Raw genomic sequence first — 14,282 nt, 5'->3', positions numbered from 1 at the left:
TACCGTGAGCGTGCGCACCCGCTCTGCTCCACCCTGGACGAGCCCTAAGGCTGCCACATAGCCTTTGCCCACGCAGAGGCGTGCAAAGGCTGTGACATCACCTGCGTTATGTGGGTGCGTTTTCTGTCCATGGTGGACGTGCCGTGAGCGTCACAGATCTGGTTCGCCATCTTTGGGCGAACCGTTCACATGACCTGCCTGTTGCGCCAAGAAATCAGTTTTAAATTATTTATTGCGCAACGCGCGCCCCCTCCTGCTTGCGTCTATGGGCGCGATCAATGCCTTTAGACCTGCCCTAATGAGGTAACAATGTCAGTTTGGGCTTCAATAAGAAAACTAAAACTAAAAAAGTGGAACCAGCCCTTGTAAGAAAAGTGTAACATTATGCTCAAGTGCAGGGTCATGAACATATATGATCAAATACAGAAATGCTGTTTAAAAGGAGTCAGTATGAGAAGGTATCATGCCAAGCACACCTCTGAGGAAGGCAGCATGGCCTTGATGTCTCTGATTTAGAGAAGGAGGGCATCATACTAATTAAAGCAGGAGAATAAAAAGGTGAGAGTGCACATGAAGTCTTAGGCTACATACATAGCAGGGGAAGCCACGCTGAGCCGCGCGGACGCTCCGCGCTGAGCCCCTGCATCCTCATTGAGGATGTCTTTAGAGGGGGCTCGTGCGAGCGTGTCCTGCCTTCCCGCCGCCCCCGATCGCGCACGCTGGCTCGCCTGCCAGTCCATTGGATCGCTCCTGACCAGGCAGGCGGGCGTCAGCGAGGGCTGAGGCTCTATAGACGTAGCCTTAGGCTACATCAATAGAGGGGGGAGCCGTGCAGACGCTCCGCGATGAGCCCCCTCATCCTCAATGAGGATGTCTTTAGAGGGGGCTCCAGCGAGCGTCCTCAGGCGTGCTGAGGCGCTGGGATTTTCAGCCGACAGCAGAACTGTTTCCAAGCGCGCTGTCGGCTGAAAACCTCCAATCACAGCGAAGTAGCGTCAACGTCACGGCGCCGTGTCGTCAGCGCCGTGACGTTGCTGTGTTGCGGGCTATTGGCCCAGCGACGTCACTTCCCCGGCCGTCCCCGCATCGCGCACGCTGTCTCGCCTGCCAGTCCATGAACTCGCTCCTGACCGGGCAGACGAGCCTCAACGTCAGTGCGGAGGAGCGCGAGCTGAGGCTCTATGGATGCAGCCTTAGGCTTTGATCATAGTGATAGTGAGCATGAGCACTACAGCGCTACTTGCCTCGCACAAGCTTTACACTCCTGCGAAGTGTAGACTGTAGGTTTTTGGAAAGTGAACGAGGTGGTGGGCATGGTCATGACGTGGGGGGGGGGGTCAAGGAAGTGTCATGCATGAAAACCCATCTTTAGCAAATAATAAAATGCATAATACCATGCAATTTACAGAAGTATTCTGCAAACACATACATACACATATATTCGGAGCCCATATAAGCTAATGCTCGCTGTTAACACAGCTTTAAAGCACTGCATGGGAATCAGATGCAAAGCTGTGTTAACAGCGAGAATCATCTTATATGGGCTCCATGTAACAATGGTTTTTAAGACAAAAGGGGACATGGTGTGCTCATTTGCATGTAATTTCCCAGAATCCCTTGCTGCAGTGGAAGCACTATATGCTAGGTGATAATGGTGAAAGGCAGGGTTGCAGACCTGCCTAAGAGACACACACACACACACACACACACACACACACACACACACACACACACACACACACACACACACACACACACACACACACACACACACACACACACACACACACACACACACACACACACACACACACACACACCACACACCACACACCACACACACACATTGTACATTTCGGATTCACTTACTTATTTTATTCCGTATCTATCGGACATCATCTGTGTGGAACTCCACATAGGAGTCATATACACACACAATACTGTTCAGCTTGTGCTCCCCTATTCTCCCTTGTGGTTTTGTCTATAAGGATTCTGGGCCTTAGAAGTGCGCACCCACTATATTACGGGCATTAGGAGCCCGGGGATAAAGGGGCGTGTCAGAAGCTGCGTCACCTGTTACCCACAATCCCCGTGTTGTTAGCAGCAGTGGCCCTGATCACGTGATACAGGAGGCGCGCTCCGGTAAAGGAGGTTCCCTGAGTTACAATGTGTGGGGTTCTTCCCCTGCAGCAGCGGGGCTCGCTCATTGGTTAGCGCAGGAGAGGCTCAGGGGGCGGGGCAGCATTACAGGCGGCGGCGCGCGGACACTCACCGCAGAGGGGGGATCCTGCCTGACTCTCCCGGCCCCTCCCAGCTGCTGCATGTGGGGGAGACGTTGCTGCTGCTGCTGCTCTCTGCCCGGCTGAGAAGGGATTGCTTCCTGCTGCTCATGCGCCTCCGGTCTAGAGCGACCACGTGACCAGCAGCAGCCAATCACAGCAATAAGAATAACCAGCAGCAGAGGGGTTAATGTTAAAGGCGAAGAGACACCATGAGTGTTCGTGCCGGGGGCGTGGCTTAGTGAGTGTCCTTGCCGGGGGGCGTGGCTTAGAGGGACATCAATTGATGCGGATAAGCAAATGTCAGATGTTCATAGCAAATGTCAGGAAATGTTTTATATAATTATTAATTATCTTTATCCCATGTGTCATTAAAAAGAGATTGCTGGGTGTGGAAAGGTGCAATGTTACAGTAACCACACACCTGAGGTGTATTGCAGATGCCGTTCATAAGACAAGGGATTGATAGAGAGGAGGGGGGCTTTCCTCGGGTCGTGTGTGTGTGTGTGTGTGTGTGTGCGTGTGTGCGTGCGTGCGTGCGTGCGTGCGTGCGCGCGCGCGCGCCTTCGAACAAAAAAAAAAAACCAGATGTGAATGATTCTGAACCCCTTAACCAGTGTCAGGATACACACTCACCCACTGATACACACACACACACTCACCCACTGATACACACACACACTGATACACACACACACTCACCCACTGATACACACACTCACCCACTGATACACACACACTCACCCACTGATACACACACACACTCACCCACTGATACACACACACTCACCCACTGATACACACACACCCACTGATACACACACACACTCACTCACTGATACACACTCACCCACTGATTCACACTCACCCACTGATACACACTCACCCACTCATACACACACACACACTCACCCACTCATACACACACACCCACTCATACACACACTCACCCACTGATACACACACACACTCACCCACTGATACACACACTCACCCACTGATACACACACACTCACCCACTGATACACACACACTCACCCACTGATACACACACACACTCACCCACTGATACACATACACACTCACCCATGGATACACACACACTCACCCACTGATACACACACACACACTCACCCACTGATACACGGATACACCCCGCCTCCCCCTGTACCGCCCGCCAGCCCCTGCACTGCCCGACAGCGACCGCGCAGCCACCACTGCCCTCCCCCGAGCCTGATACACTGATACACACACTCACCCACTGATACACACACTCACCCACTGATACACACACACTCACCCACTGATACACACACACACCCGGATACACCCTGCCTCCCCCTGTACCGCCCGCCAGCCCCTGCACTGCCCGACAGCGACCGCGCAGCCACCACTGCCCTCCCCCGAGCCTGATACACTGATACACTGATACACACACACAGATACAAACACTCACCCACTGATACACACACATACTCACCCACTGATACACACACACACACACTCATCCACTGATACACACACACACTCACCCAATAATACACACACACTCACCCACTGATACACACACACACACACACACACACACACTGATACACACACACACACACACACTCACACACTGATACACACACACACACTCACCCAGTGACACACACACACACTCACCCACTGATACACACACACACTGATACACACACACACACACACTCACCCACTGATACACACACACACACCCACTGATACACACACACTCACCCACTGATACACACACTCACCCACTGATACACACACACACACTCACCCACTGATACACACACACACACTCACCCACTGATACACACACACTCACTGATACACACTCACACTCACCCACTGATTCACACTCACCCACTGATACACACTCACCCACTGATACACACTCATACACACACACACACACTCACCCACTGATACACACACTCACCCACTGATACACTCACACACACTCACCCACTGATACACACACTCACCCACTGATACACACACTCACCCACTGATACACACACTCACCCACTGATACACACACTCACCCACTGATACACACACTCACCCACTGATACACACACACTCACCCACTGATACACACACACACTCACCCACTGATAGACACATCCACTCACCCACAGATACACACACACTCAACCACTGATACACACACACACACCCACTGATACACACACACCCACTGATACACACACACACACCCTGATACACGGATACACTGATACACCCCGCCTCCCCCTGTACCGCCCGCCAGCCCCTGCACCGCCCGACAGCGACCGCGCAGCCACCACTGCCCTCCCCCGAGCCTGATACACTGATACACACACACACAGATACACACACTCACCCACTGACACACACACTCCCCCACTGATACACACACTCACCCACTGATACACACACATACTCACACACTGATACACACACACTCACCCACTGATACACACACAGTCACCCACTGATACACACACAGTCACCCACTGACACACACACACTCACCCACTGACACACACACACTCACCCACTGATACACACACTCACCCACTGATACACATACACACTCACCCACGGATACACACACACACACCCACTGATACACACACACACACACCCTGATACACTGATACACCCCGCCTCCCCCTGTACCGCCCGCCAGCCCCTGCACTGCCCGACAGCGACCGCGCAGCCACCACTGCCCTCCCCCGAGCCTGATACACTGATACACACACACACAGATACACACACTCACCCACTGATACACACACACTCACCCACTGATACACACACACCCACTGATACACACACACTCACCCACTGATACACACACACTCACCCACTGATACACACACACACTCACCCACTGATAGACACACACACTCACCCACGGCTACACACACACACACCCACTGATACACACACACACACCCTGATACACGGATACACTGATACACCCCGCCTCCCCCTGTACCGCCCGCCAGCCCCTGCACTGCCCGACAGCGACCGCCCAGCCACCACTGCCCTCCCCCGAGCCTGATACACTGATACACACACACACAGATACACACACTCACCCACTGATACACACACTCACCCACTGATACACACTCACCCACTGATACACACTCACCCACTGATACACACACACACTCACCCACTGATACACACACACTCACCCACTGATACACACACACTCACCCACTGACACACACACACTCACCCACTGACACACACACACTCACCCACTGATACACACACACACACTCACCCACTGATACACATACACACTCACCCACAGATACACACACTCACCCACTGATACACACACACACACCCACTGATACACACACACACACACCCTGATACACGGATACACTGATACACCCCGCCTCCCCCTGTAGCCCCCGCCAGCCCCTGCACTGCCCGACAGCGACCGCGCAGCCACCACTGCCCTCCCCCGAGCCTGATACACTGATACACACACACACAGATACACACACTCACCCACTGATACACACACTCACCCACTGATACACACTCACCCACTGATACACACACTCACCCACTGATACACACAGTCACCCACTAATACACACATACACACACACACACACCCTGATACACGGATACACTAATACACCCCGCCTCCCCCTGTACCGCCCGCCAGCCCCTGCACTGCCCGACAGCGACCGCGCAGCCACCACTGCCCTCCCCCGAGACTGATACACACACACACACAGATACACACACTCACCCACTGATACACACACACACAGATACACACACTCACCCACTGATACACACACACACAGATACACACTCACCCACTGATACACACACACTCACCCACTGATACACACACACACACACCCACTGATACACACACACACTGATACACTCACACTCACTCACCCACTGATACACACTCACTCATCCACTGATACACACACACTCACTCATCCACTGAAACACACAGACACTCACCCACTGATACACACACACACTCACCCACTGATACACACACACACTCACCCACTGATACACACACACACACTCACCCACTGATACACACACACTCACCCACTGATACACACACACACCCACTCACCCACTGATACACACACACTCACCCACTGATACACACACACACATACACTGATACACCCCACCTCCCCCTGTACCGCCCGCCAGCCCCTGCATCGCCCGACAGTGACCGCGCAGCCACCACTGCCCTCCCCCGAGCCCATCTCCTGCATCAAGTGGACGGAGGGAAGTGAGCGCCAGGAGAGGCAAAGGTGGGAGGGTCAGGGGGAAAAGGTGGGAGCGCCGGGGGGCAAAGGTGGGAGCGCCAGGGGACAAAGGTGGGAGCGCTGGGGGGTAAAGGTGGGAGCGCCGGGGGGCAAAGATACAAGGTGGTACAAAGGCAGGCGCACCCCCGCTACCGCCTCCTATCACCCCCCTGGCTGGGACCCAGGACAGAAGGGGGACACTCACCGCGCAGCCGACAAGAGCCAGGAGTGGGAAGGCAGACACAGTCACGTGTGCTCTGCGCAAAGCGGAAGTCCCGCCCCCGGCTTCCTCTGACCTGCCTGCGACCAATCCCCTGCGGGCCGGCCGGCATTCTAAGTCCCGCCCCCGGCATTCTCCTTCATTCAATCCCCCCGGCAGCATTCAATCATACATACACAAACACAGAAAATACTTACCGGCCGCCGCATTCTCACCGCCGCTGCCCCGAAATACCGGGACCAGGGACAAAAACCGGGACATTTCCGGGACGGACTTGAAGCCGGGACAGGACAGAAAAAACCGGGACAGTCCCGGCAAAACCAGGACAAATGGTCACCCTACCCATATGTCATTAAAAATAAATTGCTGGGTATGGAAAGGTGCGATGTTACAGTAACCACACACTAGAGGTATATTACAAATGCCGTTCATAAGACAAGTGATTGATAGAGAGGAGGGGGCTTTCCTCGGGTCATGACTCTCCATTCCCACCGAAAGTTAATTTTATAACATAAGCAGGGCCACCAACAGAAATCATGGGACCCAGGACAAATGAAAGGAGCACCCCCCCGAACCCATAGCGCACCTACCACAAAAAATAATTTTTAGCGCGCAACTTTTACTTAACTATCTTCTTATTATAATACAGAAAAAAAACATTACAATGCAATATGTTTATTTTAATATTTTCAACAAAAGACAAAAGATACCCAATGCTACATCGAAGGTGACAAAAGGCCTGGGGGGATTCAGTATGGGCCTGGGGGGGGGGGGGGGGGGATAAGTATTGACCTTTAGGTGTAATGTACAGTATGGGACTAAAGTAAATTACAGTAACTCTCTTCAACAGGTCCACGGTTTGGGCCTTCGATCATTCAGTGAGGGGGCTTTCAACCGGCCCGCATGGGGGCCTTCAATCGGCTGGAGGGGGGGGGGCTTCAATTGGCTGGCGGTGGGGCTAGTTTCGGAGGGGAGATGGAAGGCACGTGGGTGACTGACTGCCTGGGTGGGTAGGTGGATGACTGACTGAGTGGGTAACTGCCCTTGATTGACATTTACAGACTGGGTGGGTGACTGCTTGGGCGGGTGACTGCTTGGGTGACTGCTTGGGTGACTGACTGACTGCATGCGTGAGTGACTGACTGACTATGTGGGTGACTGGCTGCCTGGGTGGGTGACTGACTGACTGCGTGGGTGGGTGACTGTCTGCCCGCAGACCTGGCCAGTCCCCAATACTGAGGTGGGTAAGGGTACCCACAGCAGTGAGGGCGTGCCCGGAGTGTGGTAAGTTGCGTTGACGGGTCTGGTGAGAAAGGGATAACGTTATACTTGCTGAGTCCAGGGTGACAGAAGATGGAGGGTAAATGTCCAGGAGTCAGGGGCAGGAGAAAGCTGCGTAGTGAGGTCCAAAGCAGAGTCCAGGGGTTGCGAGGTACACATAGTCAAACAGAGCCAAGATCAATCCAAAGTAATCCAAATGGGCAGGGACAGGAACCGGAGCTGTAACAGAGCTGGGCATAGACACAGGAGCTACAGAGAAGCTATGCAGAGCAAGGAAGGAGAGGTCAGAGTAGGGTTATAAAGGAAGGATGGCCAATAGGAGCAAGGGGTGGAGCAGAGGTTTGTCTGGTTACTTGCAGGGATAGGTCCAGGTGAGCAGGGGAGGAGACGAGTGTAATCCAAAGCAATCACCTGCCAGCAGCCGACAGGGGGCGGAGCCAGTAGTGCGAAAGGGCTGGTAAAATGATCGGGTGTGCGCGCCTTCTGTAAGGCTGCCGTGCGTGCGCCCTGATCACGTGCCTGGGTGTTCGGCGTGCGCCACAGAGGAGGTGAGAGACTGAGGGAGCGGGGAACCGGGGCAGCTAGCCGCAGTGGGGCCTGAGGTGACGGGGACACGCTGAGAGGCGCGTGTCCCCCGATCCGTTACAGTGGGTGACTGACTGACTCCCTGGGTGGGTGACTGAATGCCTGGGTGACTGCCTTGGTGGGTGGGTGACTGCCTGTGTGGGTGACTATGTGGGTGGGTGACTGACTGCCCTTGACTGACTGCCTGGGTGGGTGACTGACCTTGACCGGGTGGGTGCTGCTTCCTTGCCTCGCTTCCCCCCCTGCCCCCGATCCCCGCGCTTGCTGCCCGGGGTGGGAGGTAGTCTCGGGGGCATGGGAGGTAGGCTGGGGGTGGGCCGAGACTGGCGGGCTGATTCCCCCCGACAGCATCTAGTTTCCCCCCATCCCCCCTGCAGCATCTAGTTTCCCCCCACCCTCCCTGCAGCATCTAGTTTCCCCCCACCCTCCCTGCAGCATCTAGTTTCCCAATAACATAATACTACTGCACCTCAAGCTGGGAGTGACCTATTACCTTACGGTGAAGCACTGTCATGGAGAGACAAGGAGAAAATAATTTATCGTAAGTAAAAAAATCCTCTACACCCCCCCCTGACAGCATCTAGTTTCCCCCCCTATCCCTGGCCCCATCTAGTTCCCCTCCCATTTCTCAGCAGCATCTAGCCCCCCCCCATCCTTTCCCAGCAGCATCTAGCCCCCCCCATCCTTTCCCGGCAGCATCTAGTTCCCCCCTCCCCCCAGCAGCATCTAGTTCCCCCCTCCCCCCAGCAGCATCTAGTCCCGTCCCCCCGGCAGCATCTAGTCCCGTCCCCCCGGCAGCATCTAGTCCCGTCCCCCCAGCAGCATCTAGTCCCGTCCCCCCGGCAGCATCTAGTTCCCCCCTCCCCCCCGGCAGCATCTATTTTCCCCCCCATCCCCAGTATAATCTAGTTTCCCCCCCCCCCCCCCTCTGGGCAGCATCTAGTTTACCCCCCCCCACCACCTGGCTTCTGGTCCCTGCGGCTGCTGCCCGAGTCAGGAGGCTGGCACGGGACGAGCTGGGTTGGGCGTGCCACGGCGCTTCCCCTCTGTCCCATGTTGGGAGCGGGTCCACGTGGCTGCTGCAGTTCGGGGTGGGAGGAAAAGGCCGGACACCCTGCGCATGCGCGCCGAGACATCTGAGGTGCGCATGCGCACAGGGATAGCATTTTTTTTCTTTAAAACACTGGCACTTTCGTGCAGGGACCCCCCTGTTGGCGGGCCTGAACATAAGCATGGTGGCACAATGTAGGTTCCCTTTGTGAAAATGGCTAACATGTAATGTGTCACGCTGGGCCAGGGGGGACACTCCGCTGCTTCTGCCATCTTCGCCCATCTTCCAGGCCCGCGCCAACAGGTACGTTTTTGCATTTTACAGGTACAACCACGGTAGAATGATGTATCGCCAGGGTCTGTCGATAGGGATTTCTTCAACTTGTTGTCTCCGCTTCCACCCCGCGGCTTTTCACGTCGCAACTTATTTCCTAAGCCTCGAACAACGGCAAACTGAGTAGCTATATAACTTTGATAACAGCAGGCTCCGTTTTGTTTTATTAAATAGTTATTTTACTTTCAGCTTGCTTGTTGTATGTATGTCTTTTGTTAAGTGTTTTATGTTGTTTGTCCCATTTTAATATTACGTATTACACTATTATTTCTTTTTGTTTCTGTCCCTATGTCACAGACCCCCGGATTGGAGATCTTCCAGTGATTGAACCATTTGGATTTTCTTCTCTTCCATCTGTTTGGACTCTATTAGGGACTTTGGACTCTTTTTGGGCGCTGGTCTGTATATGATCTTTGAGCTATATAACTTTGAAACTTTTCCAAGAATGACCGCGTCGGTTCCACCTCCTCAGCCCTTGTCAACTCTTGACTTGGGAGACCCTGAGTTCCCAGACCAGGTGGGCTCTAGGGACCTCCTCCGTCGCTTCCCCTCTGGTGGGAACTCCTTTAAGGCCCAACCTGGACAGGAAAGCCGACCCTCCTCCGGGTCTCTCATCGTGACGGCCCTCCCGTTCCGTACTACCATCAGGCCGAACGGGAAGGTCCACCTATATCAGATGTCCTGGTCCCTCAATGCTTTAGTTATGGGTAGAATGTTCCGTCTCCTGGCTAGCGTAGCTGGGGACAGATCCTGGAAGATTAGCATCTTCGTTCCCTCGAACTCCACCCCAGGCAGAGCCCTTGTCTTCCGCAGTACCGCCTCCCTGGTAGTATAGAAGTGCAGCCGCACTATAATGTCCCTGGGTTGCCCAGCCTGCATTAGTCTAGAGCGTAGCGCTTTGTGGCATCTGTCCATGGCCAAGGTCTCCTTAGGGCTGTTCAGTAGCATGGATTCGAGCCACCGCGAAGTAAACTCCTCACAATCCCCTATCCCCTCCGGGACCCCCCTGAGCCCGATATTTCGTCTGTTCTCAGCGTCTTTCTGCCGCTCTTTCAGTTCATCAATTTGCGCCTGCAGCTCCACTGACAGCTTCTCCGTTGTATTTATCACCTTAACCGTCAGGTCCATTTTGTTTTCCAGCTCCCCTGTTCGTTCCCCCAGACTGTCCACATCCTTCCTCACCTCCTTTATTTCGGCTTGCAGGAGTGCTTTCAAGTCTTTGAATAATCGTGCAAAGTCGTAGCGCCGGACAGGCAGTAAGGCTTGATTCCCAAGCCCCTCATCTTCCTCCTGCTCTGTGTCAGAGCCAGGATTTGAGCTGGATTTGACATCACCTGCGTGAAGTGGGTGCGTTTTCTGTCCATGGTGGACGCGCCGTGGGCATCACGGATCTGGTTCGCCATCTTTGGGCGAACCGTTCACATGACCTGTCTGTTGCGCCAAGAAATCAATTTGAAATTATTTATTGCGCAACGCGCGCCCCCTCCTGCTTGCGTCTATGGGCGCGATCAATGCCTTTAGACCTGCCCTAATGAGGTAACAATGTCAGTTTGGGCTTCAATAAGAAAACTAACAAGAGACAGGGGGTGCCCAATGCTGCATCTAATTGACAAAACATATAGAGTAAAATACTTCAATAATAATAATGAATAAGAAAACTAAAACTAAAAAAGTGGAACCAGCCCTTGTAAGCAAGTGTAACATTATGCTCAAGTGCAGGGTCATGAACATATATAATCAAATCAAATACAGAAATGCTGTTTAAAAGGAGTCAGTATGAGAAGGTATCATGCCAAGCACACCTCTGAGGAAGGCAGCATGGCCTTGATGTCTCTGATTTAGAGAAGGAGGGCATCATACTAATTAAAGCAGGAGAATAAAAAGGTGAGAGTGCACATGAAGTCTTAAGCTACGTCCATAGCAGGGGAAGCCACGCTGAGCCACGCGGACGCTCCGCGCTGAGCCCCTGCATCCTCAATGAGGATGTCTTTAAAGGGGGCTCATGCGAGTGTGCCCTGCCTCTCCCCCGCTCCCCGATCGCGCACGCTGGCTCGCCTGCCAGTCCATTGGATCGCTCCTGACCAGGCAGGCGAGCGTCAGCGCGGGCTGAGGCTCTATAGACGTAGCCTTAGGCTACATCCATAGAGGGGGGAGCCGTGCAGACGCTCTGCGATGAGCCCCCTCATCCTCAATGAGGATGTCTTTAGAGGGGGCTCCAGCGAGCGTCCTCAGGCGTGCTGAGGCGCTGGGATTTTCAGCCGACAGCAGAACTGTTTCCAAGCGCGCTGTCGGCTGAAAACCTCCAATCACAGCGAAGTAGCGTCAACGTCACGGCACAGTGTCGTCAGCGCCGTGACGTTGCTGCGTTGCAGGCTATTGGCCCAGCGACGTCACTTCCCCGGCCGTCCCCGCATCGCGCACGCTGTCTCGCCTGCCAGTCCATGAAATCGCTCCTGACCGGGCAGACGAGCCTCAACGTCAGTGCGGAGGAGCGCGGGCTGAGGCTCTATGGATGCAGCCTTAGGCTTTGATCATAGTGATAGTGAGCATGAGCACTACAGCGCTACTTGCCTCGCGCAAGCTTTACACTCCTGCGAAGTGTGGACTGTAGGATTTTGGAAAGTGAACGAGGTGGTGGGCATGGTCATGACGTGGGGGGGGGGGGTCAAGGAAGTGTCATGCATGAAAACCCGTCTTTAGCAAATAATAAAATGCATAATACCATGCAATTTACAGAAGTATTCTGCAAACACATACATACACATATATTCGGAGCCCATATAAGCTAATGCTCGCTGTTAACACAGCTTTAAAGCACTGCATGGGAATCAGATGCAAAGCTGTGTTAACAGCGAGAATCATCTTATATGGGCTCCATGTAACAATGGTTTTTAAGACAAAAGGGGACATGGTGTGCTCATTTGCATGTAATTTCCCAGAATCCCTTGCTGCAGTGGAAGCACTGGATGCTAGGTGATAATGGTGAACGCACTTACTTATTTTATTCCGTATCTATCGGACATCATCTGTGTGGAACTCCACATAGGAGTCATACACACACACAATACTGTTCAGCTTGTGCTCCCCTATTCTCCCTTGTGGTTTTGTCTATAAGGATTCTGGGCCTTAGAAGTGCGCACCCACTATATTACGGGCATTAGGAGCCCGGGGATAAAGGGGCGTGTCAGAAGCTGCGTCACCTGTTACCCACAATCCCCGTGTTGTTAGCAGCAGTGGCCCTGATCACGTGATACAGGAGGCGCGCTCCGGTAAAGGAGGTTCCCTGAGTTACAATGTGTGGGGTTCTTCCCCTGCAGCAGCGGGGCTCGCTCATTGGTTAGCGCAGGAGAGGCTCTGGGGGCGTGTATGAGCCCCCGCCTCAGTCCCTGCTGAAAGGGGGCGGGGCATCTATACAGGCGGCGGCGCGCGGACACTCACCGCAGAGGGGGGGTCCTGCCTGACTCTCCCGGCCCCTCCCAGCATGTGGGGGAGACGCTGCTGCTGCTGCTGCTGCTGCTGCTGCTGCTCGGCTGAGAAGGGATTGCTTCCTGCTGCTCATGCGCCTCCGGTCTAGAGCGACCACGTGACCAGCAGCAGCCAATCACAGCAATAATAATAACCAGCAGAGGGGTTAATGTTAAAGGGGAAGAGACACCATGAGTGTTGCTGCCGGGGGCGTGGCTTAGTGAGTGATCTTGCCGGGGGCGTGGCTTAGAGTGCCTGCCGGGGGCGTGGCTTAGAAGGACCTCACGTGATGCAGATAAGCATAGCCAGATGTTCATAGCAAATGTCAGGAAATGTTTTATATAATTATTAATTATCTTTATCCCATGTGTCATTAAAAAGAAATTGCTGGGTGTGGAAAGGTGCAATGTTACAGTAACCACACACCTGAGGTGTATTACAAATGCCGTTCATAAAACAAGGGATTGATAGAGAGGAGGGGGGCTTTCCTCGGGTCATGACTCTCCCCTCCCACCGAAAGTTACTTTTATAACATAAGCAGGGCCACCAACAGAAATCATGGGGCCCAGGACAAATTAAAGGAGCACCCTCCAAACCCATAGCGCACCTACCAAAAAATATTTTTTAGTGCATAACTTTTACTTAACTATCTTATTATAATACAGAAAAAAAACATTACAATGCAATATGTTTATTTTAATATTTTCAACAAAAGACAAAGTTACCCAAAGCTACAT

General features: G+C 53.5%; 1 protein-coding gene and 1 long non-coding RNA gene across 11 annotated transcripts in view; one reads left to right on the top strand and one right to left on the bottom strand.

The window, feature by feature from the left end:
• LOC142466878 (uncharacterized) overlaps window positions 1-13,870 on the bottom strand; it is a 67,028-nt gene extending 53,158 nt beyond the window's left edge. For 2 of the 9 annotated variants that reach the window (XM_075572445.1, XM_075572442.1), the window contains exon 1: window positions 13,519-13,638. The gene's annotated coding sequence lies outside the window, so the exon portion shown is untranslated. Of the gene's footprint in view, window positions 1-1,869; window positions 2,238-2,272; window positions 2,490-13,518 lie in introns of those variants that run through there. The other 7 variants (XM_075572440.1, XM_075572446.1, XR_012788261.1 and 4 more) reach the window with 6 other exon arrangements.
• Window positions 9,119-11,413, top strand: LOC142466879 (uncharacterized). 2 transcript variants are annotated; one of them, XR_012788264.1, is made up of 3 exons: window positions 9,119-9,237; window positions 10,378-10,478; window positions 11,284-11,413. It is a non-coding gene; the product is annotated as an uncharacterized LOC142466879 (long non-coding RNA). The 2 variants fall into 2 exon arrangements; XR_012788263.1 differs by having other exon boundaries at window positions 10,378-10,597.
• Window positions 13,871-14,282: the final 412 nt, after the last annotated feature.

This window comes from Ascaphus truei, chromosome 15, assembly GCF_040206685.1.
Source record: "Ascaphus truei isolate aAscTru1 chromosome 15, aAscTru1.hap1, whole genome shotgun sequence".
Classification (NCBI taxonomy): domain Eukaryota; kingdom Metazoa; phylum Chordata; class Amphibia; order Anura; family Ascaphidae; genus Ascaphus; species Ascaphus truei.
The sequence above is the reverse complement of the archived record's forward strand: the minus strand, read 5'-3'. Positions and strand labels throughout refer to the sequence as shown.